The sequence below is a fragment of the Equus przewalskii genome, chromosome 17 (genome assembly GCF_037783145.1).
Source record: "Equus przewalskii isolate Varuska chromosome 17, EquPr2, whole genome shotgun sequence".
NCBI classification, from domain to species: Eukaryota; Metazoa; Chordata; class Mammalia; order Perissodactyla; family Equidae; genus Equus; species Equus przewalskii.
Genome location: NC_091847.1, coordinates 43708644 through 43735429, shown reverse-complemented (window position 1 = coordinate 43735429; position 26786 = coordinate 43708644).

The following is a 26786-nucleotide window of genomic DNA, read 5'->3' as shown; positions in this document are numbered from 1 at the left end:
GTGCTTATACACATATTTAAAATATGTCTCAGTATTGCACACCTACACCTTACTGTCTCTTGTTTCATAAAGTCTTGCACAGAAACTACAAAACACATTCACATTTACAGAAACATTTAAAGATCTCTTGGCAAATTTTTACAACTAACAAAATTTTTTGTAGTCAAAAGTAAAGGAGTCCTGACTTGTGTAGTCACCATACGATAAAAAACACAATTGAAAAAGTAAATAAACAAACAAAAAATATGTTATCTTTCCTTTAACTTTAGCTTCAGAATACCCTTGAAGGTAATACAAAAAAAAACAAAAAAAAGTCTGCTCATCTCATGCATTCTAGATATGTCCAAATTTGTTTTGTGTCAAAAAGATACAGCCATGCTAAGAAAAAAGGACCCTTATCAGACTAAATACTCAAATAAAAGGTAACACTGTTTGTGCTTAGGAGCTGTACTTAACAATTGTTTGAAAAATTAGAATTAAGCCACTCTTTACCTCATCTCTGAAAGCTCAGATGTTAATACGTTGGTGATTAGTCTACTGTATTTCTTATGATGATATTTAACAAAATACGTTAATTCACAACATGACTGATAAAATGTTTAGTAGTAAAATATGTTCATTTTACAGATAAGGATATTAAGTCTCAAAGATTTTCAGAATATTTCCTGAGGCCATACAGGAAGTTACAAATGGCAAAGCCAATTTTAGAGCTCAGGCTTTCTGACCACGAAGCCATTAGATTCAGATCGCAGCTTCACTGTCCAAAACCAAGATAAATCTAGTTGTTTTTTATCTTGGAATCAGGCATGATACTTTATAAGTGGCAGTTCACATTTTAATATTTGTGGTGCCGTTTAGTTTATTTCATTTTTTTGCTAAAATTCTGTAACAAATATGTAACCTTCTTTTAAGCAACTTTATAGAACTATAGTACCAGCGAATGACTTTCCAGAAAGAATTATTGAATAGAATTTCCACTTAGTGTTGAAGAAATGCCTTGGTTCAGCAACATCCAGTAAGTGAGCACATAAATAATTGCTTATTAAAGACTTTATATATGCAATATTACCATCTCTAAGTATTAGCAATTCGATAATGAAAACATTATGATTTACTTGCCACTACCATTAGTAATTGACACCATGGATTATATAATATTACTTCCTGCCAGTAATTTTGATTGAAGCAAAAGAGAAGGGCCATGAAATATACATTTATAACTCTATGTGAATACAGTACAATTACTATGAATGGTTGATGAACTCTTTAACTTTCTGATACTCATTGACAAGCTATATTAAATTTCACTCTATGGCATCTGTCAAGGGAAATACAAAACTCTATTTACTCAGCCAATTAGAAAGGGAAGGAATGTTCAATCAAATTCATGTGAGGTCTGAATAAGTTATATCACATTTATCCTTGGATAGGGGAAGAAAATGTTCTTAGACTTTTGCACTTCTGATACAGAAAGGAGACTGAGAAATCGATAGGGAGTTCATGACAAAAGGAATTTTGGCAAGGTCATAGCATATTGGGGGCCCCTTGAATGTAGACAACCTGAAGACCTGATCCCCCAATAGAAATAAGAGTGGCCAGCATCTCCATGAGGACCGTAAGAGCATACAATGGCGTTATAAAGCCAAGCTTATAAAGCCGCATTCCTTTCGTGTTCACGTTAAGATTTGGCCATCTGAATAAAGTTATCTATTAGGGATTCTTGTCCATAAAGAAATTCCAAAAGCAGAAAATTTGTCTCTAATCTAGAATTTGTCTAGATTAGGGGGTAGTCTTGACCCTTGAGTTAAGAGGAAAAAAATATGATAATACCAATAATCCATGGGTAATTGTTAAAACTTCTGCTATCTCTTACAAGGTAATGCTACTGTCTGGACTATGCCTGGTCTCTTATTTTTGTCTCAGGATACAAATTCTTAAAAGACATAGGGGGAGCCATGGCCTCAATAGAGGTAGAATTCAAGGTCTCTTTGAAGATGACCTAAGAAACAAACGTGTGAGCCAAAGAATTGAAGAAAATTTGGCCCATGGCCCCTTTAAATTTTTCCCTCAGCTAAACAGACATCTAGTCATTTAGAAAAGACCCACCCCCTTGTTAGACTAGCTGAGGGACAATCCCCTGTTGTCATTTTTATTGTCTGCCCTGGAGAAGGAGGCAGCTTGGGATGCCTAATGGAATCTTGATTCTATTTCACAGCTACAGAGCACAGCCAGAGGCCCATGGTGCTTTTGTGAGGCAGAATCCACGGAGGCTAATTTTGGCTGAATAGAGGCTAAAGAGAATTCATTTTTCCTTGTTACATTTATTTCACTAAAATTGTTCAAACTCACAAGATATTGCTGGAAGGACACCAGCAAGCACTTCTTAATTGGGGCCCCATTCAGTAGCATAACTTACTTTGCAGGGACCAGCCGCAAAGGTGATGAGGATTTCAGGAGCCCTAAATGCATGGAAATTAACCTTAACACAGGAGACATAAACGTTATCTCTACTGAGATGTGGAATATAATCTTGAGGCTTCTGTTTCACATACTTGCTGGAAACTGTAACCACGGCTCTCATCTTTCAGTTGCTACTTATAAAAGGTTTCATGTCCAGACATCACCAGTAGATTCTGCTGAGCATGCTCAGGGAGATCATTGCTGTTCCCCACCCCAAACACCGACAGTCTCTGGAGATAACTAACAGCCATTGAGTATTAACCAGTTTTCAGGCCACCACATGGACAATAGAGATACAGGAAGAATCATTTTGCCTTTTCCTCCTACTTCAAATTTTAACGAGTGAGAAAAATTTTGTATTTTTATTTTTAAATATATGCAACATTCTGGTCCTAAAAATTATCTCCATGTTAATAGCACTTAATCCTATTCTGAATTTTAATTTTGCAGTCAGATTACTACTTATAGTTCTAACTTTTCATGTATTTTTAACTAAATAATTAATAAGGATAGGGATTTTAATTGCTAAAATCTTGCAGAAAAAAATTCTGGAAGAACTTGCTAAGTGTTGATATTACTCTTGCTATTTTTTGTGGGTTCTTCAATCTTTATTTTAAGACAGCAGCATCCTCAGAAGATACGTGGGGAAAATATAATGATCCCCATTTTACAGATGGAAAAATTAAAGCTTAGGAGACACTGAGAGGAGTGCTTGATGAAAGAATTTCTATCTTCCATTTCAAAATTCACTCTTTTGGAATTAGCAACATAAAATAAACTTAATATCTTTTTTTCTTCCAAAATGATTTTAAAACATAATCCTAATATGGAAAATGGTGTTGCACAAAGGAAACTTGGGGAGAAAATGAATTTCACTGTAACAGGTTCTCCACATTGTTTGTTGTCCAGAGGCCTCTGAGGGTAGTTAACCTAAGCTCACCTGCATTAAATATTGACCCCGAGGGGAAATTTGAGGCCTTGCTAATGGGGCAATTTGGGGCCTTAATGATGCAGACAAAAAGGTCCACAATCCTACTTGATGAAGTGAAGAGGCTCATTAGCATGATTTTCAAGGGTGGTGCTCAAAGAATTGGCTTGCCACCCAAAGCCATGTCTGAACTGGTCAAATAAAGAGCTCTTCATTTAGCTAAAGTGCTGTATTTGACCACTGTCTCCATATTCCGATGCATTTGATATTCTTTTCTTCTAGAGCAGTACGGTTTTTACTACAACTTGAATGGACAGCTCTCTGACTTTTTGCAAAACTTTGAGAGCATAGCAAAAAGGTTGTAGTTTTTTAAAACAAGACAAAATAAAAGGGGAGTTCATTTAAACTTATCCCAAACCACCAATTATCCCTACTAGAGCAAAGTTTCTTGGGGGAAACAATGGCATATTGTTTAATCTTCTGGATTTGTGGAATAGATGCCGATTTCTAATATACAGTGACAACAAATTTAGGAAATAAGGCATCCCGAATCATCTTTAAATAAAAAACAACTGAGCAACAAATGCCATCATATGCGTAATTTCAGTGACATGCACGGAGCTTTTGCAAGCTCTCAGTGCATTTAAATCCATAATGTCCTAAGTAGACAAATGTATACTCAAATACATACCACACAGGCCACACACACATACATACACACACACACACACACAGCATGCAAACCCACATGTCCACATTAACTCAGTCAAGTAGAAAAGGCAGCTGTACACATACTTAGTGCTTCATCATTAGAAATCCACATTGATTGACCAAATACACAGTCAAAATCATCAACAGTGATGGAGAATTATCCTTGTTCATGGAAAATGTGTTTAAAAACGCTTGCAAGTGTAATATGCAATAAATAATAGAAAATATCTTACAAATATTTAATTTCATCAAATATATAAACTGATTTTGTCTTTTATAATTTGATGTTATATACAAGCACACTGTCTAATTCGATTATCAATTACAGCAATAGACTATTCTTTGCCTTATTCTTAACTACTAGACTAGACAGACCGAAGCGCCCTCAGCTTTGCCCTAGGCTCTTAACGCCTCAAGCTTTAGTGCCTGATTCAAGGGAAAAATAAAGAATGAAAATTCAAAATGGGACACTTTTAACTAATCGAGTGCAAGATCATTTCCTTTCAGCGCTGGTAACACATATCCTCTTCGTACATGTACGTGTACAATCTATAGTTAGCTACAATCTTTAGAATGAACACGCTTTAAAAATGGAATAATGTAATTATTATCAAAACTAATTTGTACCTCAAACAGCCCAAATTAAATTCAATAAGTGCAGTAGAAATTACAGTGATTTAAGTTCTGATGTTTCACCCTACTAAATTTTTAATTGTGGCAAATATGTTCTGCTTCTGGAACGTAGAATAAGAAGGGGGGGCACAAAGATGTCCAACATTCCTCCATATAAAAGTGTTTTTGTCATCACTCTATTTAAACAGTAACATTTTATTTTTTTAAGCACTTAGTTTCTTGATCAGGATCCATATTCATGGGGTCTCGCTGTAATCCACTTTACCACTTAATGTTGCAATTCAAATGTTCAGTCAGAAGCAAAGCCCTCCAGAATAAAGCATGAATATTACTGTGTGGGGCTGTAAAGAGAAGACTATTAGAATATATCACCAACACACTAGGGGACCATTTAGTCCACTGCTCTAAATACATCATTTAATTACAATGGAGACATTACTTCATGTTTCTACTGATGTAAGTATTATTAGAATTCATGATATTCGCAGGCTACTGTGGGCCATTACATTGGCCATAAGCTATTCCATAAGATTTACTACTAAAGGCCCGCAAGGGTATTTGAGCATTCATGGATTCTGTGGCAGTAGGCTTTTATCTAAGACACATAAGTGAGGGACAACCGAGTTATTATCTCTAAGAAACATAGCTTAATATTTTGGATTCTAAAGGTTAAGGTACCATAAATCCTGAATTACTCTGAGATATCACATAAAAAGACATTTTTATTTTATTTTACTCTATTCTGCCTCTTAAAATATTTTATGATGGCAGTTTCTAGAGTTGTACCATGTTGTTTACATTCAGTCCCTGGATGCATCAAAACACTGACACAGCATTTCTTTTAAACAGCAGTAATGAAAGCCAAAATATATTTTTGGGGTGTGTGTGTTTGTGTGTGTGTGTGTCTATATGTGTGTGTCATGTCTGTGGTATAGAAGGAAGGGAGAGGGAGATGTTAACCGAATGCTTTATTTTCTCAAGACATATCCAATTTCCATTTGAGGAGTCTCGCTCAGGACTTTGATTGGCCTTTCTCATGATGGGTGTCATTGTGTTTGTCTGAGCTGAGCTGCTCTACCCTTGGATGCTAAGCTGGGATCCTCATAGGAGATTCTAAGTGAAAGCACAGGGAAAACAGAGCCAACTGCAAGAAGCAGCTTCAGAAGGCTGCCTGATTTTTAGACAATGAAAATTGCAACCAGAAAACTCAGGAGAGACCGATGAAGGGGCTTAGGAAAGTTGTCAGGAAAATAGGCCGAGAAGAAAAACTTTTCTCTGTTATGAAATAAAGACTTCTAGATAACTTCCCAACAAATGGAAGATTAGGGCTTTGGGTAAGCAATGCTTTGAAAAAGCAGGTAAAACATGAAAGTCAGCCAAACAATCCAGTTTTCCTGTGTCATCGCAATGCCAGCTTTGTATTTTTCTCCAAGTCTCTTTCTTGGTATTGGAAGGCACCTGTTAGGCTTCTTAATATGTGAAGTATATAACTTTTACATTTTCCAAGAAAACTATTAGATAGATCCATCAGCATTGGCTGACTCATCCAGAGATGGCTCTAAAAGGACAAATAGCAGCAAGCAGCTAGAAGGGTACACGAGGGCACAGAAGTTGTGTTTCCTGAGAGACACAAAGAGTTATTGGTTTGAAAAGTTGGGCAGCCAAGTCAGACGTTTGGTCTCTGAATTTATAATATGGATGCCTCATTTCTGTGGTAGATTTTTTATCATCTACCTTCCTACCTACCCTCATTTTTTTACCTAAAACTAGTTAATTCCCAGAACATATTATTCTGGGGCCTTAAAACTTCTCCTAGCAGAAGAATTTCTAGCACTGTTACACGAACTGTCTAACCATTATTAGAAAGGTTAATCATTATTCCAGAAAAAGTCTCAATTTCACAATGCATTGTTATTTTAGCTCTTTATGACATACAGATGTATTAAAATGTTATCTTTAAGACAAGGAAGTAAATAAAATAAGTCCAACTGCCTTGGATAAAATTAGCTATTCTTCACTAAAATCTAAAATATTTAATTAAATTTTAAAAATAATCAAATATATGTACTAGTAATATTTATCACACAGTCATGTTACTTTCTATCTTTTTTCGTCCAATTAGAATGTGCTGAAACACTGCCCTTTTGGGCCATACTTTTAGATCTAACCACTTCGTGTTTTACATAAAAAGTATAATGCATACATTTTAACCTCTTACATACTAAATCAACATAATCTTTTAAAAATTAAGCATTTTTGAATTCACATTTCGGGCCTACAATAATAAATAAATTTTGAAAAAATTAGCACTACTTTTTTTATGAAATCACCATGCTGTGAAGACCATGCAAAATAATAAGTATTAGCCTTTAAGATAATATATAGCTGTTGGTAATAGTATAATATTAGAACAGTGTGTCCAATTAACATCATAATTAGGCTGTCAGTATGAATTGCACTACTCTAAGTGCATTATGAGTATTATATCATTTAGTCCTCACCATAACCCCATCAGGCAGGTATTATTATTATCTTGATTTTATGAATGGGAAAGCTGAGGCTTAGCGAACTGAAGCAACTTGCCCAAAGTAATGCAGCCAATCGGCAGCAGACCCAGAGGTTGAACTTGGCCATCTGACTCTCCAGCCACGCTCTTAACGAAGGTGCTCTACCCCTCCCGCTCCATGGTACCTATGTCCTGCAGGAACACACAAATGGACAGACATTAAAGGAAGAAAAGGCAGGAAACACACATGTTGAGGTGTTTATAGAAACTTCTCTAGACTTGCTATGTTTTTTTCTGTTAGATCATTAACAAATCTGAAAACCTGCTTAGGCTGTCCTCGTTTTCTTTTCTGAAGCCATATTTTTTCCAACTGTAGACTTTTCCAACCACACACATCACCAATTTTATATTTTTGTGATTACTCATAAGCAAAATTGTTCAATGCTTCCCTTTAAAAAGTATCATAATCATCACTTGATCCAGATACTCTTCTTGTAAAAGTATGATGGCCTAGGGAGGTGCTGCCCTTCTTCCTATTTCCAAACTAAGTACCTTTCTCTCTTCAGAAAGGAGCAGCACCTGGATAGTGGGAGCGTGGGCTCAGGGGTGCCAGAATTCCGATGGAGACAGCCAACACAGGATTTGGCATCCTCTGAGCACGACATACTGGTGGCCAAAAGACCAGAGCTCTATGATTCCTGCCTGGAGGAAACTTTACCTGTGGACACCCAGGGACATCCAACAGGAGCAGCCAGGGAAGATTTGTGGGTTGAACTGGTTTCCAAAGTGTGAGCCACACAGGTAGACTCATGGCTTGGAAAGGGTTAGGATTCCAATAACTTATTCATCACATTTACCAAGCAACTACTATGTGCAAAGTCCTGCTCCAAGTACTGGGGATACAAGAACAAAACCAAAAAAAGGCAGAAATTCCTAGCCTTTTGGACCTGTTCTTTTGATGGGAATAGTTAAAACCAAGATTAACATCAAGTGCCCAGAAAACATGTCCCACTGTCCTTGGAAGTGTGGCTCACTCACAACTCAGCCTTCCCACCTGGTTCTGCCTCCAAGGAGAGCAGCTCTAGTTGTAGCCTCACATTTTTAGATATTGCTCCAATGGGTTCACACATTAGGTCCTGGGTTTCCATATTCAGCTCACTAAGTTGCCGCTTTGAAGCCACTCTCCCTTTGCTGGATGTGAGGAAAAAGCCCCTCCCATTCCTCACCCCTGGGGCAGGGATGGCAGCTCAGCATACAGACATCTGACTCCAGAGAAACTTTCCTTCCCAGCTCTAAAGTGTACACTCTTTCCTAGCTGGAGGTAGATGATCCCTAATACTGGGAGGACTGGTTTTACAATCTCTTAGCATGGCAACATGTGTTTAGGTGGTCTAAAATAATGTATTTTGTCCTCTTTCATGTAACCCAAAATTTTTTAATTAGGTACCATCATGCATATTTTTAGGTTGATAATTAAAATTTTTATCCTATATTTAAGTAATTGCAAAGGATGTAATTACTGACATTAGAGCAAAACCTGCTTCCTTATTCTTTTAACATATCCAATGAAGTCTATCACAGTGATTTAACACCCACCACCATCCTTTTAAAATACATGAACAAGGTCTTCTCTAATGGTCAGAAATTTTACATCACTCTTTTTACTCCTTGAATTTAAACTCCCATCCCAATTCCCTCCACAGGAGTTTTGCCTAATATATTATATTGTTATGCTTGAAATTATTTTTCTGATCACCCTGTCGTACTTCTCTGGGACTGAAATATGTAAATAAATCAAAACATAACTTAAAAATTTTTGTGACCACAGATTTCTAAGTATTTTTAAAAAGTATTCTGCATTGAGCCTCATTACAATTATTATTACTATGTAATTGATCAAAATAACTTGGATATGTTACAAATTTTAATAATTAAATTTTAAAGATAAAATTATAATTTTATTGGAAAGAAGTAGTTTGATAAGAGGAATAGCCTTTTTATTTTCAGGTAGTTCCTGTATCCCTTGATGAATATTACTTTTGCTGGAATAACACAGATTTCAGCATTAAGTTTATTCCTATATTTTACAGGTATAAATATAAAAAGACCTGTTCACATAAATAAAATAGCGATAATGCAAAGACTTTCATTATAGCAATGTTTTCAGTTCTTACAACTCTTAAATTATAAGCCAAAAGTCACATGGTGATCCTAAGAAATCTATTTTTAACTACAGTTTGATTGGTTCTTGCTTCAATTTTAGTTTAAAAAGAAAAGAATTCATCTGCTTTTTAAAAAGATGGATTATTCTATCATTGGAGTAATTTGTTTCCTTATTTCTGGTAAGTAAACCAAGATTTATCAAATGAGAGTCATCCTAAGATTCTTTCACTTAGAGACACCTAGTTTAACTTTACACGTTCAGAAATGGTTAGGAAAAAATATATATAGTTTATTTCAACACACTTTCCCAAAATAATTGTTTTTGGTAGAAATGGCTTTTTACATTTTTATTAAAACCATGGTCTTATTGATTTGGCTTTTTCTACTTTGGGAAAATATTTGTTATAAACCCAATGGCAAAGTAAGTCCTTATTTTCAAATCAACCAGACTGTCTCTCCATGAAAAATGTGACTTCATTTTTTATTTCAAATAAATGTGCTAATTTATTCCCTGATGAAAACCATCTCTCTTTTGAATTCTAATTCTATGATAGATGTACAGAGAGATAGAGAGACAAACACATAGATATTAGGTAGATAGATAGTATAGCGAGTTGAAGAGTAGTCTCCAAAAATGTCCATTTCAAAACTGAGATGGGGAAATTATCCTAAGTCATCCAGGTGGACCGGGAAGTCAGTGACAAGTGTCCCTACAAGAGATACATATAGAGAAGCAAAGGAGGCAGTATGACCACAGCGGCAGAGATTGAAGTGACACAGCCAGAAGCTCAGGAATGCAGACAGCCACCAGGAGCTGAAAGAGGCAAGGAACTGATTCTCTCCTAGAATCTTTGAATGGAGTGCAGCCCTACCGACATCTTCATTTTGGACTGATGTCTTCAGAACCATGAGAGAATACATTTCTATTATTTTAAGCCACCTAAATTTATGGCAGTTTGTTAACAGCAGCTGTAGGAGACTAATAGAGACAGATAGACAGATCATAGATAGATATAGATAGACAGAGAGATAGATAGATAGATAGATAGATAAGATAGATACATACATACATAGATAGATACAGAGATACGTAGATAGATAGGTAGACAGATCAAGCAGTTTGCTGCATGGATGAAATAAGGCACATTCATCTTTCTTTATTTTGTCCTTATTAGAATCTTCATAGTCTTCGATTTTCCATCAATAATCAGAGGATGGAAGAGGGAACAGATCTAAAAGGAAATAGTCAACTGAATGTGGAGCCTTCTAACATGGTCAAAAAATTCTGTTAATGTCATGTGTCACTCTTAACAGAAACTAAGTCAGATAATGATAAAAAGAAAAAAGAGTCTCGGTTAGAGGAGTCTTCTCCAAATGCAGTATTTTATAAAATCTCTTTGTTTGGAACTTGAATATTTTCAAATCCAGAGGGAAAAAAATTACCATGTTAAGATGCAGGACAAATGCAAGTTATGAGTTTTTTTTTGTAAAGTGGGAGAAGAAGGATTGAAAAGGGAAAACTGGGGAAGAAAAATCAGCATAACACTTGGATCACAGGTATATTTTTAGGTAAATAAACTCAGTAAAAAAATACATGTAAAAGTTGACCGGCCAGCCCCATGTATGAGTGGTTAATTTCAGCATGCTTCACTTCAGCAGCTCAGGTTTGCTTCCCAGGCACAGTACATCACTCATCAACAGCCATGCTGTGGTGGCAACCCACATACAACATAGAAGAATATTGGCACAGATGTTAGCTCAGGGCCAATCTTCCTCAGCAAACAAATAAACAAACAAAAACTACATATAGAAGCTGAGGATATGGAGACTGATACTCTTAAAAAAAAATTGGAAATGTTGGTACTCCTGTGTGAATTTCTCCAGTAGAAAATCCAATTTTGAAGGACCTGAAGTTTAAACAATTCTAGGAGCCCTCCTGAAGAAAAAAGAACACAAAAATTTAGTTCATGCTTAAATACAAGGCCTTGGAAGGGGCTCCTGTACTGGAAGGACCCTGAAGCTTCAGCTTCACGGTAATTCCAGCTTGGATGTGGGGCTTCTTCGTGCTCATTGAATAATTGGCCTTTGGGACCTCAGCTCAGACACAAAGCATCCTACTTTAACATCCAGTTAGAATTACGTTTCTTTTGTCATTAGGAAATTTCTTTATGCAGACTTGTCTCTCTCCTCTCTTAGATTACAAGCCATTAGGTGTCATTTTCTGTTCCTGAACACTCTCCACAATCCTGAATAATGGACATGCCAAAATGTTGGTGACCAGATAATTGACTCAAGACTTCAACACTGTAGCCAGAAAGAGCATGAAGTCTAGAACAATGCCCCTCTCCATGTTTTCCAACATCTCTTGGTATTATGGGTCCAAAATACATTGTTTCTTACATTAATGTATACTATAAAACACAAGCTATTCTCCAGGAAGGCAGAACACTGCTATTGGCATTTTATCGTCTCTCTGCTCTTTTACATGTATACTTATGTTCAAATTTCTTTTTCCTTTTAGCTTCCTCAAGGGCATAAACTACATCAGGGCATTTCTCTATACACCTGTAGTACTTGGATGATTATAAACAGGCAGAAGCCTAATTGTCTCCGGGACAGAACTTAGTTACAAGTAACAATTCCCTAACTCATTATACCTTACTTCTTACAGCGTACAAATGCATGTTTGTGTATGGGATACTAAGAAAGCCAAAAGGAATATTAGCACTCTAAGACTCTTGGGCAGCATTTCCCTCAGCTTATATCGTATTCCTTCCCGTACTCGCTAATATAAACTCTTAAGACAGCAGGGTAGGTACCTCATTATTAGAACTCTTATGAATTACGTATGTGTTTTTCAAGTAGATATAGAATTAACAGGTACCCCCACTTCATCATTTTGGTGCCCTCAAAAGAATTACTGCGTCTTTCACCTTGTGGTTCAAATGAGTTCAAAAGAGGAAGACAGCCTTCCATGATGGAAAGGGCCTCATGATCTCAATTAGATTAATAGACACTCACCTTAATCTAGTTCCATAGCATCTAACAAGGACTGAGTCTTGCTGTATAAACAACAAAATGGTAAACATGGACCATGCAATAGCCAGAACACATTTTTGTTTGACATGTAAATTCTCAACTAAATCTGGGTAAAAAAATAATAACCACTAATATTTATTGAATATTTAATATATACCAGATTCTATAAATGGATTATCTCATGCTGACATCAATCATATGAAGGAGGGAGGTAGCATTATTAGTCTCATTTTACAAAATAAATAGTGTTGCCTAAACTTATACAGGTAGATAGTAAGGAAGGCAGGATTTGTGCCCCTAAGTTTCCATATTCATAACCACTATCATTACAGAGAGTTTGAGAAATCTTCCCAGTACTATTTACCCAAAGCTGATTTCTAGGATACATGATAAAGCGACAGATGGGAGGTGAAAAAATCTGGATATTCCTATTGGCAATTATCTTCCTGTTTAAAGATCTGATAACAGATTCTATGAAGTTCCCTTTTTTTTTTTTTTTTTTTTGCTGAGGAAGATTTGCCCTGAGCTGATATCTGTTGCCAATCTTCCTCTATTTCCTGAGGAAGATTCGCCCTCAGCCAACATCTGTTGCAAATCTTCCTCTTTTTTTGTATGTGAGCCACCACTACAGCATGGCCACTGAAAGATGAGTGGTGTAGGTCTGCGCTTGGGAACTGAACTCAGGCTGATGAAATGGAGTACACCGAACTTAATCACAAGGCCAGCAGGGCTGGCCCTATGAAGTTCTTGTCAGCAAATTCCATAAGCTTAATTGAGCATAAATATTGAAACTTGTATCAGAAACGATATTGTCAGTGATTCTTGAGTTGGAATTATTTGCCACCTCTGAGCTGTGCTTGTGGCCATGCATGAAGTAGAGTGTTTTAAGGAAGAGTTTCCACTGAAATGCAAATATTTCTCTTCCTTTTGTGGTTCTGCAAAAATCAATATCCATGATATATGGAGGCTTTTTGATTATTCCTATTTCCATGGAAAAGTGGATGCCTTTGGCAGATTATGCATAGTAAACTTATGGTCTTCTCAATATCCAAATCAATTCAAGGTCACTAGACACAACTCTTAGTAACCATCTCCATGAAAACAATTCCAAAATCCATTGCACAAAGCTTACCCAAGATAACAGGATAGCTGCCTTTGAAAGAGCAATATCACTTCCACAGAAAAAAATATCATTTGTGGCAGAAAACTTATGTTACTCTTTTGTGAAATGCTCGAATTCCTCAGGAAGCTCTCTTACTTCTATTTATACTTTAAAACAAGGTAGACTGAACTAGCCTACGAAGCACACCAACAGGTTCTTCCAAATAAACACTTTTCCTGATGGCGGAACATCTATTCTGAGACCTACAGTGGACTGTCATTTAGGACATCATATAATATTTAAGCCAAAATAACGATAAGCAGATTGTCATAAACACTTACGATATCCAGATGACATACAGACTGCATTACTAGCATAAATGGAGTGGAAGTCAAGTTACCTAAATACGGTAGAGGTAGTTTCTGTTTTCTCTTAGTGAAAAATTTGTAATCTTTGTACTGCGGCAGAACAAGCCGACTTATAAGTTAGTCAAATTTCAAAATTTATAGTAACTTCATGTTTCTTTGAAAATTTGGTCATACTGCTGATAGTTACAAATGTTAGACTATGCTTATGTGACATATTAGTTTCCGATTGCTGTTGTAACTAATTATCAAAAACTTAATGGCTTAAAACTTCGTATATTTATTATCTTACTGTTCTAGATGGCAGAAATCTGAGATGGGTCATAAAGGTGGTTAAAATCAAGGTGTCCACGGAGCTGAGTTACTTCTAGAGCTGTAGGGGAAAATCCGTTCTTGGCAGAAATTTCTACAACTGCTAGAGGATGACGGCATTCCTTGGCTTATGGGTGCATCACTTTGATCTGCTTCCATCATCACATCTCCTTCTCTTGCTCTGACCCTGCTGCTTTCCTCTTATAAGGACCCTTTTTGGGCCCAACTGGATAATCCAGGATAATCTCCCTGTCTCAAGATGTTTAATTTAGTCACATCTGCAAAGAATATAATGTATACCTTCTGCTATATTAGGCAACATATTCACAGATTCTGGGGATTAAGATGTAGGCATCTTTGGGGGAGGGAGAGAATTATTCTGACTATCACATGTGGTGACATAAATAGGCATGCAACTGAGTATTACAGTGGAAGAAGCCTGGGCTGTGGAGCTGTCGGACAGCTCTGGGATAGAATCCCAACTCCTCAAAACCAGGCTGCATCATGTACCATGGTTACTCCTTGGACCCCTCATGGAAGGGTTAGGTGGAACTTTTAAAGAAGTCTCCAGAAAATTTCTCTTCATTCTCATTGGCTGGAATGGTATGTCATGTCAAACCTTGAGCCAATCAGGAATCTGAGCAAGGGGATGGAATTATTCACACAAAATGAATCAGGGCTCACTTCTGGAGTTGGGGGTAAATTGATCCACAGGCTGTAGAGAGAGGGATGAATAAATAAAAATAAAAGTAGGAAAAAATATGATTCTTTTAAGAAGGATGAAGGGAGAATGCATGCTGAATAGGCAACAAACTATATCCATTCCTGAACTTTCAAAACAGCCTAGGTAGTAATTACAACAAAGAATAACTCTACACACATAATTGCCTTTATCTTATAACATGAAGTAATGTGTTTAAAAGACTTAGACTATTGCCTGGCACACAGTAAATATTCAGTATGTATCAGCTACAATTACTATTTTTATGATTATTATTCTCTGGCTTTATTAGATAGTTTCTTTAATAATGCTGTGGACAAATATAAAATAGTAAACCTTAAGAAACAAGGATTTAAATTATCCCAAAATACAGAACTGACCCGTGAGTTTTGAAAAAGGTGGGAACCCAGCATTCAGAATTTCTATTGGTCACGTTTGTGCCACATGTTGCTCCTTACTCCACAGCTCCAGGAGCAGTCTTAGATTTTCGTTCCTACATGAGCTCTTGTTCATCAGATTGCTCACATTAGCTTCTAAACTCTGTCTGGCATTTCTTTTATGTGACTACAGGCTCTTATTCATAATCCCTGCTCTATTCTGGCTCTCTGGGTGCCCTCCTCTCTGCTTGATACATGTAGTTTTCCCAGTTTTCTGCTGTTATTTCGCACCTCTTGAGTGATAACTGTCTCAGCCAGAAATCCTTGTGATCCACCTGCTACTGGGATGTTGCTCTTTACTGCCTCATTGGTCATTATCCATAACTGCAGGTAACCTGCCAGGTCCATGTGAGTTCTCTCAGGACCGCATACCCAGGGGAGCAATGCTCTTGCGTGCTGTCTATTTCATTTGTGAAACTGAGATTTTTTCAAGCATAAATTGGGGATGCAGGAAAGAAGTACCTTCTTAATAATGTGATAATGCCACCAAACAGCCTGGTCTTCGTAAAGCAAGAGTGATGAGAGACAACAATCTGGCATGTTTGGGACCAGAATTCAAGAACAAAATACTCTCCTGTTTAGGGATTTTTGTCTTGTTTGTTTTTGGTCGAAGTCTGTCATAATAGGAGTCCCCAAATTAAGATGATCGACATCCAGGTCTTCAATAGGAGAGTATATTGGCCATTTTAAGAACAGCAGAATATTCTCAAAGTTTGGAGACTAATTTAGTTTCTCTGGAAGCTTGTGAATGCTCTCCATTGTAGTCAAATGTTGTTTTGGGTTTTTTTTTTTTTACTGAATTGTCAAATGTGCTGAGTTTAGGGTAGAAGCAACTAGGCAGAGTTTGAGCAATAAAGTTATTGTATGCACAAATCTCATAACTACCCCCTTCCATTTCCTGTAGCATATAAGGAGCCAGGCCTACACAGAAAACTGAAGTAGGTTTCCCAGCCCCTTAGCTGTCATCCACTTGCACTGTGGACAAATGAGCACTTAATAAATACTTTTAGGGGATGGACGATTTGCTCATTTGTGTTATCCAACTTTAAAAGGCTAGCAACTTGAAAAAGTCAATGTGTCTTCTGATTATGCTAACTTGCAGGGGACTCTCTAAACAGTGTATGCTGTGTCCATTGTGTTGTTTCAGTATATAATATCCTTGTGTATTTTCCACCTAGAATTTGTAAAATTCTTGTTTTTCTTTGGTGAGGAAGATTGCCCCTGAGCTAACATCTGTGTCAATCTTCCTCTACTTTATATGTGGGACATTGCCACCACATGCCTTGTTGAGCGGTGTGTAGGTCCACATCCAGGATCCAAACTGGCGAACCTGACTGTCAAAGCAGAGTGAGTGAACCATCCAGTACGCCACTGGGCCAGCCCCTACAAAATTGTTCTTTTAAGTGGATAAAGTCCCCTCTTGTGATCCCCCCATCTCAGTCTCTTTGGCTGTCCCACTTTCTTATTCAAAACTCCTGCAAGTCTTTGTGGTGCCCCCAGACTTTCCACCATCCAGTCTAAGCTTAGTTTCTCTTCAATATGTCCCTTCACTTCCTTAATTTTTGCACATCACCCCACCTCAATCAAAAAGGCTGTTCCTTTAAGGCATTAGTTTCAGAAGTTCAAAAAGTAAATACAATACTATCCTATGTTTGTAACATTTCTGTCTAAGAAGCACTTATACATACAGTTCTCTTATTTGATTTTCATAACAATCCTTTAACATTGGCAGGCTGGACATAGTTATCCCCTTTTACAGATGAGAAAATGAGGTTCACAGGAATTAAATGAGTTAAGCTAGCCCACATAATGAGTGAAAGAGGAGCGGGTGCTCTGTGATACATGTGTAAGTTTGATGTTTCTTACTTTACTACTCCTTCACTGATCATTCTAAATCTTACTAAAATACTTAATTTGCCAAAGCATTAATCAAAACAACAGTGCCTGTGACTAATGGTAAAATAAACGTACGTTTTTCCAAAAAAGTTCAAATCACTTTTCCTTATGGAGATCAGTACACCAGTGGGTCTTTTTTTGGTGTGATTACAATTTCTAGGATGTACTGTCAAAGACATTTTTAGACCAGAATGTTCAGATAGTTATCCACATTTGCACATGCCTCTCCCCCTACCTCTCTCCTGTATAGGTAAAAATGGGCAGAAATATAAAATACAGTAAATGCTTTCAACCAAAGGGCCAAAATTTGAGGTGTGGTAATTTTTGGAAATCTCCTCTCGAGTCTCAAGGGTCTCAGAGAGCTGAGAGCGTTTCGTGACCCTCAGTTGCAGTGTATCATCCCTGGAGGATTGAAATTGATTTTCTTCACCTTACCACGTGAGAACCCAGAGCCCGGCCCTGGACCCACTCTTGGCCTAGGAGCATGCCCCAGAGCTCACAGCGAAGGATGCGAGCCCCGGGCTTTGAGGGAGTCAGACATGGCAGCAGCAGGGCGCTCATTCTGCTGCATTGTTTTGAAGTCCTGCTTCCAGCTTGTGCTTTCACTTCAGTTCATTCTTCATCTCCATGTGCTGCCGCATGTGCCAGCTCAATTCGAAACTTGCTATTTTTAGCTTCTGAAAAACAAAAATGGGCTATCTACTAACTGATTTTATTTTTACTATAAAAGCCCTATGACTGAATTTTGAAAACAAAGCTAAAATCTATTTGGTCTATACTGTATTCACTATCCCATATAAAGCGACCAAAATGACTAAAAGTTGAAGAACCACCCCCAGCCAGCTGTTGGTCAGCCCAGCTTTCAGTGTCAGTGGCGAAGAGAAAGCAGCTTCACGCAGGAAGCAGAGAGGAAGCACTGTGGAGGTGAGCAAGCTGAGACTGCAGGGCTCTTCATTTGCGCAGGCACCTTCCAAGACCCTGAGAGTGGGGCTTAGCAGTGTGTTTGTGTGGTCACATTGTTTCTGGAAAATTTGCAAAACTAAGGCATTTAACTAGAGTTGCTTAAAGAGCCACGTTTCTCTCCATTCTTCACACTTTCCCTGGGTGTGGGTCTGGTGGCACTGGAAAAGCCATGGGCATATGAGGGATCTCGGTTAAGAGAGGTTGTGTAAACATGGACCCTGCAGGACCAGTTCAACTGACCCCATCTCTTACCAACAGCATGAATAAGAATTACCTTTCAGAAAACCTGCAAAGTCATGTAGCCAGGACATGCACAAAAGAAGAAATCTGACCTGAAACAACTGGAGAACCAAAGATGCTCCTTCCCACAGATCCCAAGGACCAGGACATGATGGATGGGGACCTGAAAGCTGGACTCTTATCAGAAGCAAGGGGTCCCTCATTCAGGACTATCCCATGTTAAAATTCCTTCCCCATCTCATCAAAAATGTTTAGAACCCTAGGGGCTGGCCAAGTAGCATAGCGGTTAACACAACCCTGAGCTCTACTTCAGGGTTGCCTGGGTTCAGATCCCAGGTGCAGCCCTACACACCTCTCATTGGGCCCTGGTGTGGCGGCATCCCACATGCAAAATAGAGGAAGACTGGCACAGATGTTAGCTCAGTGACAATCTTCCTCAAGGAGAAAGAGGAAGATTGGCAACAGATGTTAGCTCAGGGCCACTGTTCCTCACCAAACAACAACAACAAATGTTTAGAACCCTGTCATAAATGTTTGAAACCTTACCGTGAATGCTTGAAGCCCACCAATGAAAACCTGTCTCACCAGCATTTCCGCATGCCAGCCTGTTCTCCCTAACCTCTTAAGTTTCTCCCCAAATCCTGAATTGGAGAGATAGATCTGAGGGCACATGCCCCCTGTTCTCCCTGCAGATCAGTCTTGCAGAATAAAGCTGATCCTTTTTCCCAAAGGCTGATGCCATAATTAATCAGCTTGTTTGTGCACATTGGGCATGTGAACACCAATTTTGTGTGGTAATAGTTGACTTGCAGATACACTTAGTTTGGGCTTACTGGAATATATTTATGTAATTCTCAGGCATGCCTGAGTGGAGTTACATCATTGCCAGCCATTTCGCTGTAGGAGTGGCTCCCAGGTGTGCTCCCCCTGGCCCACTGTGCCAGCCCACCTAGCATTGTGACAGCAAATGCAATACCAGAGGTTACATCATGACAGGAAAGTGTTCTTATGGAAAAACCGTTATAATCATAAAACTTGTAAATGTGTCAGCAAAGAATTAGAATCTCACCAATACCCAGTAAATATAAAAGTTATCTCCTGTCAGAAATATACTTGATAATGTAGCATACTGAGATCTAAACACACCATCTATCTAGCTCTTCCAATTTCTTTTTGATGGGAATCACACAAAATAGAATTTACCAGAATTCCCATGTTTATAGGGCACAAACTATAACAGTGACAACAGAAAGATTATTTGCAACACTTCACATATGAAAGAAACTTGACAGACGTTTTCCCAAATTTGATAACAATTTTAATGTTCCAGAACATTACCAATAACGATTTGTAAAGATGAAAAAACTTTTCTAAACTATTAACATTATGGAAAATTTTTGAATTATCAGGCTATGAGAAACATTGACTCATACTAATAGTCTCTAAAGAGACAATCAAAGGGTAAAATATAGGTGTCTATATATATGTCTCAAAGAAAAAAATATAGGTGTCTCAGGCAATTAATTAGTAAAAAAAAAAAAGTGATTTTTTTTTCTGGAATTGTAGACATGGTATGTTTGACCACTTTTTTGAATTTGTAAATTATCCCATTTTAAGTAAATTTTCACATTTGAAGAGTTACATCACCCCTAACATTTTTGGGAGCTAGGAAATAGTACAACAGAAGTTCACCCACACCACATGTCTAAATATCTAAGTTTTAAATATGGAAACAACTGCAAATAAAATGTATTCTCCAATCTTGACAACTCCATAATGATAAATTAGGGAAAATATATAAAAAATGTTTTTAGGAGACTGGACGTTGGTCCAATGTCAAAGGTGATTGAGATTAATTATTGTACATAGCTGGGTATTCTGTGAACAGAATGATGATTTTGGGGTCATTATAGCATAGAGATCTATATAATTAATGGATTAAAGATATTTATACCCCCAACATTTTACTTTTACCAAAAACAGTGTGTATATTGTAATAATTGTCTTTTAGATAATTTTTACTTTATTGATAATGATGTCACATTATCTACTTTTTAAAATTATTTATTAAATTCAATTTATTCAATTTATTTATTGAATTCAATTTGAAGAAACTTTGCTTTGTTGGGGCAGTAGCAACTGGAATTGTTGGTAAATTTCTTAAAAGCAATACTTAGATTCAGAAATGAACACTGAGTTTTGAATATCATGTTCAAACATTACGATGAGTCATATTGATATATTATTATTGCAGAAAATATTATAAAACATTTTATCATACAAATAGCTGCTACTTATATTGTAATTTCATCGTCTCTTAAGGCAATATCTAGACACATACAGTGAAGTAAAGAATCTATATTTACTTCAAGCACTTTTATCTAGAGCTACATATATATATATACAAATTTAAGAATAATGTGAATACTTGGCACTACTGGAAAATGATACTTTAAGTAGCCAGACTCTCTTGCAGTTACTCTTACTCAGAGGAAGAAATTGACAAGATAATCAGTCTTTTATTCAAGTACTTTTGCTACTCAAATCCTATTCAAACTCCAATGCAATGTCCATCTCCGATGTCGACATCAGCAAAATGCAAAAATCTTCACAGTGTTTAGACACAGTAACCTTTTTTTATGAGGACATGGAACATGAGATGTGGAGAAGACTTCCTCTGTGGCCTGAAAGGTGTTGGTTATAAGGGGACATCCGTTTGGCTTTCCAGGTTGTGCTGTGTTAGTGCTGAGTGTCAGATCCCAATTCACAGAGGAGCTGGGGTTCTTTAATAAACTGTGTGTATGTTTACGTGTTTATGCGTGTTTTTCTCCAGAACAAGGGCCCCTCTTGCCGAGGTTTAAGAGTACCACTGTTATTGTATCTAATTTTGCATTTATAATTTTTTTTCTTAAAGTGGGTCCTGAAAATATCTAAGGTTCAGTCTCCACAAAACAGATTTACACCTGGAGAGAACTTCTGGATAAATACTGCAGATTATACTCACATGGGTTTGCTGCAACTCCTTCCCAAACCCACTAAAATGCCGAACTAGTGATTTTTTAAAAACTTGTAAACCCCCGAGAGAAAATACTGAGAAGGATCCAACAACAACAGAATTTAGAAAGCTAAAAACAGATGCAAGAGTGACAACTGAATTAGCTGACATGGGAAGATGAAGACAACCTTGGAGCTTTCTTCTTTCACATCCAACGTCCATCTCCTCAGATAATTCTGCTGGCTCTACTTTCAAAATACACCCAGAATCTCGTCACTTCTCACCATCTTTACTAGTGCTACCTACTGTTGTGGGTTCAATTGTATTCCCGAAATATATGTTGAAGTCCTAACCTCTGCACCTGTGAATGTGGCCTGGCTTGGAAATAGGCTCTTTGTAGATGTAATCAGGTTAAGATGAGGTCGTCCTTGTTTAGCATGGGCCCTAAATCCAACAACTGGTGTCATTTTAGGGAGATTGAGATTCAGAGATACAGACACACACAGACGGAGGACGACCAAGTAAAGATGGAGGCGGAGGGTGGAGTGATGCTGCCACAGACAAGGAATGCCAAGGACTGCTGGCAAACACCATAAGCTGGAAGAGGCGAAAAATGATTCTCCCCTGAAGCCCTCAGAAGGAGCACGGCCCTTCCGAGGACTTCATTGTTGAAGTCATCCACTTTGTGGCAATTTGCTACAGCAGCCGCCGGAAACCAATATACCTACCATTACTTCTTGCCTTAACTAGTGAAGTAATTTCTAATTTATTACTCTGCTTCTACCCTGAGACCTCATTCAGGCTATTCTGAACACAGCATCAGTGATATTCCTAAAATATAAATCAGATCACATCATTTCGATGCTTAATATCCTGTATTGGCATGCTATTTCCTTCAGAGTAAAAGCCAGCGATGGCACATGGCATACAGAGCACACCTCCACCGCCCTGCCCTGTCACTCTCTCCCTTCCTCATCACCTCCCGCAGCATTCTTCCCTTCCCTCGTTCCACTCCTGCCACACTGGCCTCCTTTCTGTTCGTCAAACACGTGAGTAGGTTCTCATCTCAGCTCCTTGGCATGGGCGTTCTCTCTGCCTGCAACACTCTTGACCCAGATATTCCCTTGGAGAACTCCTTCCATCAAGTTTTTTGTTTGTTTGGGTTTTTTATGGTATACTTTTTTTGGTAAGGAAGGTTGGCCCTGAGCTAACATGTGTTGCCAATCTTCTTCTTTTTTTTGTCCCTAATGCCCCAGTACATAGTTGTATAATCTAGTTGTAAGTCCTTCTAGTTCTTCTATGTGGGATACTGTCACAGCATGGCTTGATGAGCAGTGTGTAGGTCAGCGCCCAGGATCAGAACTGGTGAACCTGGGCCACCAAAGCAGAGCCTGTGAACTTAAACACCTAGCCACAGAGCCAGCCCCTTCCATTAAGTCTTAATGAAAATTCACACTCTCACTAAGGCCTATCACAACTATCCTTTTTCAAATTGCACCCCTGACCTTCATCTCCCGACATTCCCAGTCTCCTTACCCTATTCTACTATATTTTTTTGTGGCACTTACCAGCCCCTAAAATATCAAGTAATTTATTTTGTTACTATGTGTCTTGTTTATTGACTGCTTCTTACACTCTATAAACCTCCTGGGGAGAGGGAATTTTGTTCTATTTACTGTTCTATCTCAAGTGTCTGATCCCTGCCTGGTATATGATAATAAACATTTGTTGAGTGAATTTGTTGTATTGATTGGAGAATCTCAAAAGCATGTTAATCTCCATCAGAGAACCCCAGAAATACTAAAGACATCTTAAATAGCAGAACTTCTGGAAATAAAGAGCATTTGGGACTGAGGTGGGAAAAGTGTTTGAAAAGTTGTATAAATAGTTATTGGAACCTGGCTCTCCTCAACCCCCCAGAAGAAGATAATAGGTTTACTTTCTGGAAAGAGTCTTGAAGAGACTCAGGGAATGGTCTCTGGAGTATCCCATAAAATTTCCTCACTGAACAGGGAGATCTCAAACTCTCTTCTGTTATTTGACTCCAAAAACATTGACATTCAAGTTCATGAATCATGGTTGGGAGCTGGCAAGATTTCTTTCAGGAGGAACTGATGAGCCCAAACGAAATTATTTAATGATACAGAGAGTTGAGGTGCTCCCAATGAAACTATGCAGCCACGTCACCTCGTATTGGACAGTGTGAAGCTGCCAATTCACACCAGACATCAAACAACCTTTCAGTGCCTCACCCCAAAACGTGAAGGGATCACCTTCATGAAAGTCTCTAATTTGAAAGACTTTCTCCACTGGCAATGGAGTAATGCACGTTATGTATTTCTTTTTTAAAAAAATATAACTTTGTGTAAGAACACTGTAATGAAAATAAAATCTTGTATTACAAGAAATATTTCCAGTTAAATATATCTATTTTATGCCTTAAAATATCAAGAACTTGTGACAATTATATTCTGGTGTTTTTTCAGACACCAAAGCAATGAATTGTTTCCCAGGCATTTGAGATTATAATTCATGTCAGGCAAATAAAACACCTTTTCCATGTAGATTTGCCAAACAGAGATCTCATTTTGTTTAGACTCTTTTTGTTTCGGCTCTTTAAATTCAAATGACGTTGCACTTTACAAATATTTGTCAAGTGCTTACTGTGCACAAGGCATTTTTGAGTGCTAGGAAAATATATAATGTCATTTATTATTGCTACACTATCACCATGAGATATCCAGGACAGGAATTAGTACTTTTGTGTGATGACGAGAGAGAACTGAAACAAAGAAATTAGGTGATTTAGACAAAATCAAACCATTAGCTAGAAAATCCCACTGTGGCAAGTCTTCCCAACTGAAAGGACCCAAATTCCTCTGGGAATTTAGCTTTGATGAAGTTTCTGGCCTTATTTTCATCTAATCAAGTGCCTACCTAGGAACTCCCATGGTTTATTACATCAAACAAGATGTATTATGTTTGACGTTTTCTCAAAGCATTTTGAAGTCGGCCTCCCTGCCTCCACCATGCATTTGATTTTCACCTAGTGAAGTGGGGCCATCACTTCAAGATGACTACAAAAAGCCCATTGGCTCAGGCAATTACTTCATTTCCTCTCCTTGAAAATGTCATGCACGTTTTAAGCACATTGACAAGCAAGTTTGAAATGCTGGTCACATTTGGAGATGCTACAAAATACAGTCTGCAAGGATAAATGGATTTTTGGATTAAAAGCTGTTATTAGGTCCAATTTTTGTGAGATTTTTTTCAGTCTTCAATGTAGAAACAACACTACCCTCTCCTATTCTCTTCTCCAAAAGTTTTCTGAGATCCACTGTAATAGTTAAGATGCTCTCAACTGCAAGCAGTAGAAACTCCAGTTAAAATTGGCATAAACAGTATGGAAATGAATATTTTCACTTCCCCAGAAATCCAGTGGATTGCAAGAAAGTTAAGTCATATGCTCAAAGACATTATCATCTCTCTGCTTTTCCATTTTTGAAGATAGCACCTTCCTCTTATTAATGGTAAGATGGCTCCAGCAATGCCAGGAGGTATATCTAGACACGACAGCAACCAGAGGAAGAAGAGATTGTTTCTTCTTAGGTATCCCTAGGAACAAAATCAAATTTCCCAGAAGCCTCTTCAACCAACTTCTCTTCACACTGTATCATTGGATCACATGCTCATTACTGAATCAATCACAGACAAGTATGATTACATGATACTAAAATTCCGGGATGGAATAGAGGAAATGGATGTTGGGGAGTTAACTACACTGTCCTCTTCTTTGTCTTTCACTTGTTTCTGACTGGCCACCTAGTTTTGTTTTGTTTTAATTTGGCACTCTATGTCTAGAATTATTTCAATGAATTAGGATGTACTTGTTCCGGGGCACAGTTAGCACCAAATGCAAGGATTTATTTTTCATCTTCATTAACTTAAGTACATGGATAATCACAAATTTGGAAAAACTTATCATCACCTCTTGTTTCCTACCACAATGCTTCTTCATTAATAGATAATTCAGGACAAATAGACTCAGAAAATTTGAGTTTCAGTCTTACTTCTTCCACTTACAATTTTGTCACATTAGACAAATTACTGTGTCTGCTAACCTCAATTTGTGCATTAACAAATTAGAGATTATTGAGTTGTTACATATTATTGAGGCCTATTAGTTTATTAAATGAGATTATCTAAAAGTATGCTAAAACGTTAAAGGCTATACAAAACTACAATCACTTTCAATTTTAGACAGGTTCCATGTTAATGACTTTAACAAACATTTCATTTGATCTTTACAATAATTTTATGAGGACTGTATTACTATTTGTGTCTTACAGATGAAGAAATTAGGTCTCAGAGTTTATGTAACTTGTCCCAGTAAGTGGCAGAGCTGAGATTTGAACTAAACTCACGCCTAGGGGACCCCAAAATGCATGTGCTCCACTGCCACACTCTACAGATACACAGAACTGCTATTATTATTTTTGAAAATTCACTCATATACAGCTACTTCACTATTCCTCTGTTATTCATTAATCAATGAATTTTTATTGAGTGCATACTATGTGTTTGGTACTAGGCTGGATGCTGAGAAGGATCCAGATAATTACATGATGGGCTTCCTGTTCTCAAGGAGATTACAATCTAGCCAGGGAAACAAAAATAATTGATCATTCAAAGCAATATGCAATCAAAATGAACAGACTGGCACAGGCAATAGCTGCTGCAGAATGTGTGCACCTCGGGGGAAGGGGGTCAGGATTCTGGGGAGCCTTGAGGCTTCAAGAAGTGGACTTTAGCTGGTCAGGTAGAATTAACATAGGAAGTGAAGATGAGGAAATGTGGTGCGAGCTACTCAGTATGGATCACCACAGCACATTCACTGGTGAATAAGAACTTGTGGGGAGAAGTAAATTAAACTATCTGCCTGCTACCAGAAGGTCTGTGTAGAGAAATCTGAAGGTTGATGTTGATGAGGAACTATTGCAGTAATTCCGCACCTTGGAAAAAACGATTTTCTCAAGGAGGAGAGTTGGGGTGGGTCAGACTGGGTCCGGTAATGAGTAAGAACTCTCCTGATGGAAATGGCGGGGTCAGATTTTACCATTTTCAGATTTGATGAGAGTGCTTCTCCAAGCTTATTCTCTGTCCATAAAAGTCTCTTTGTGCCCACGTGTTGTAATATTTGCCAAAGGAATATTCGTGGAAAACACTTGGGCTTCCTTGAAAAGATAAAATTTAGGAATTAAAAGCAAAAGAAGATCTTCCCTCCTAAGACTGTCCTCTCTTAAATGAGAGCCTGC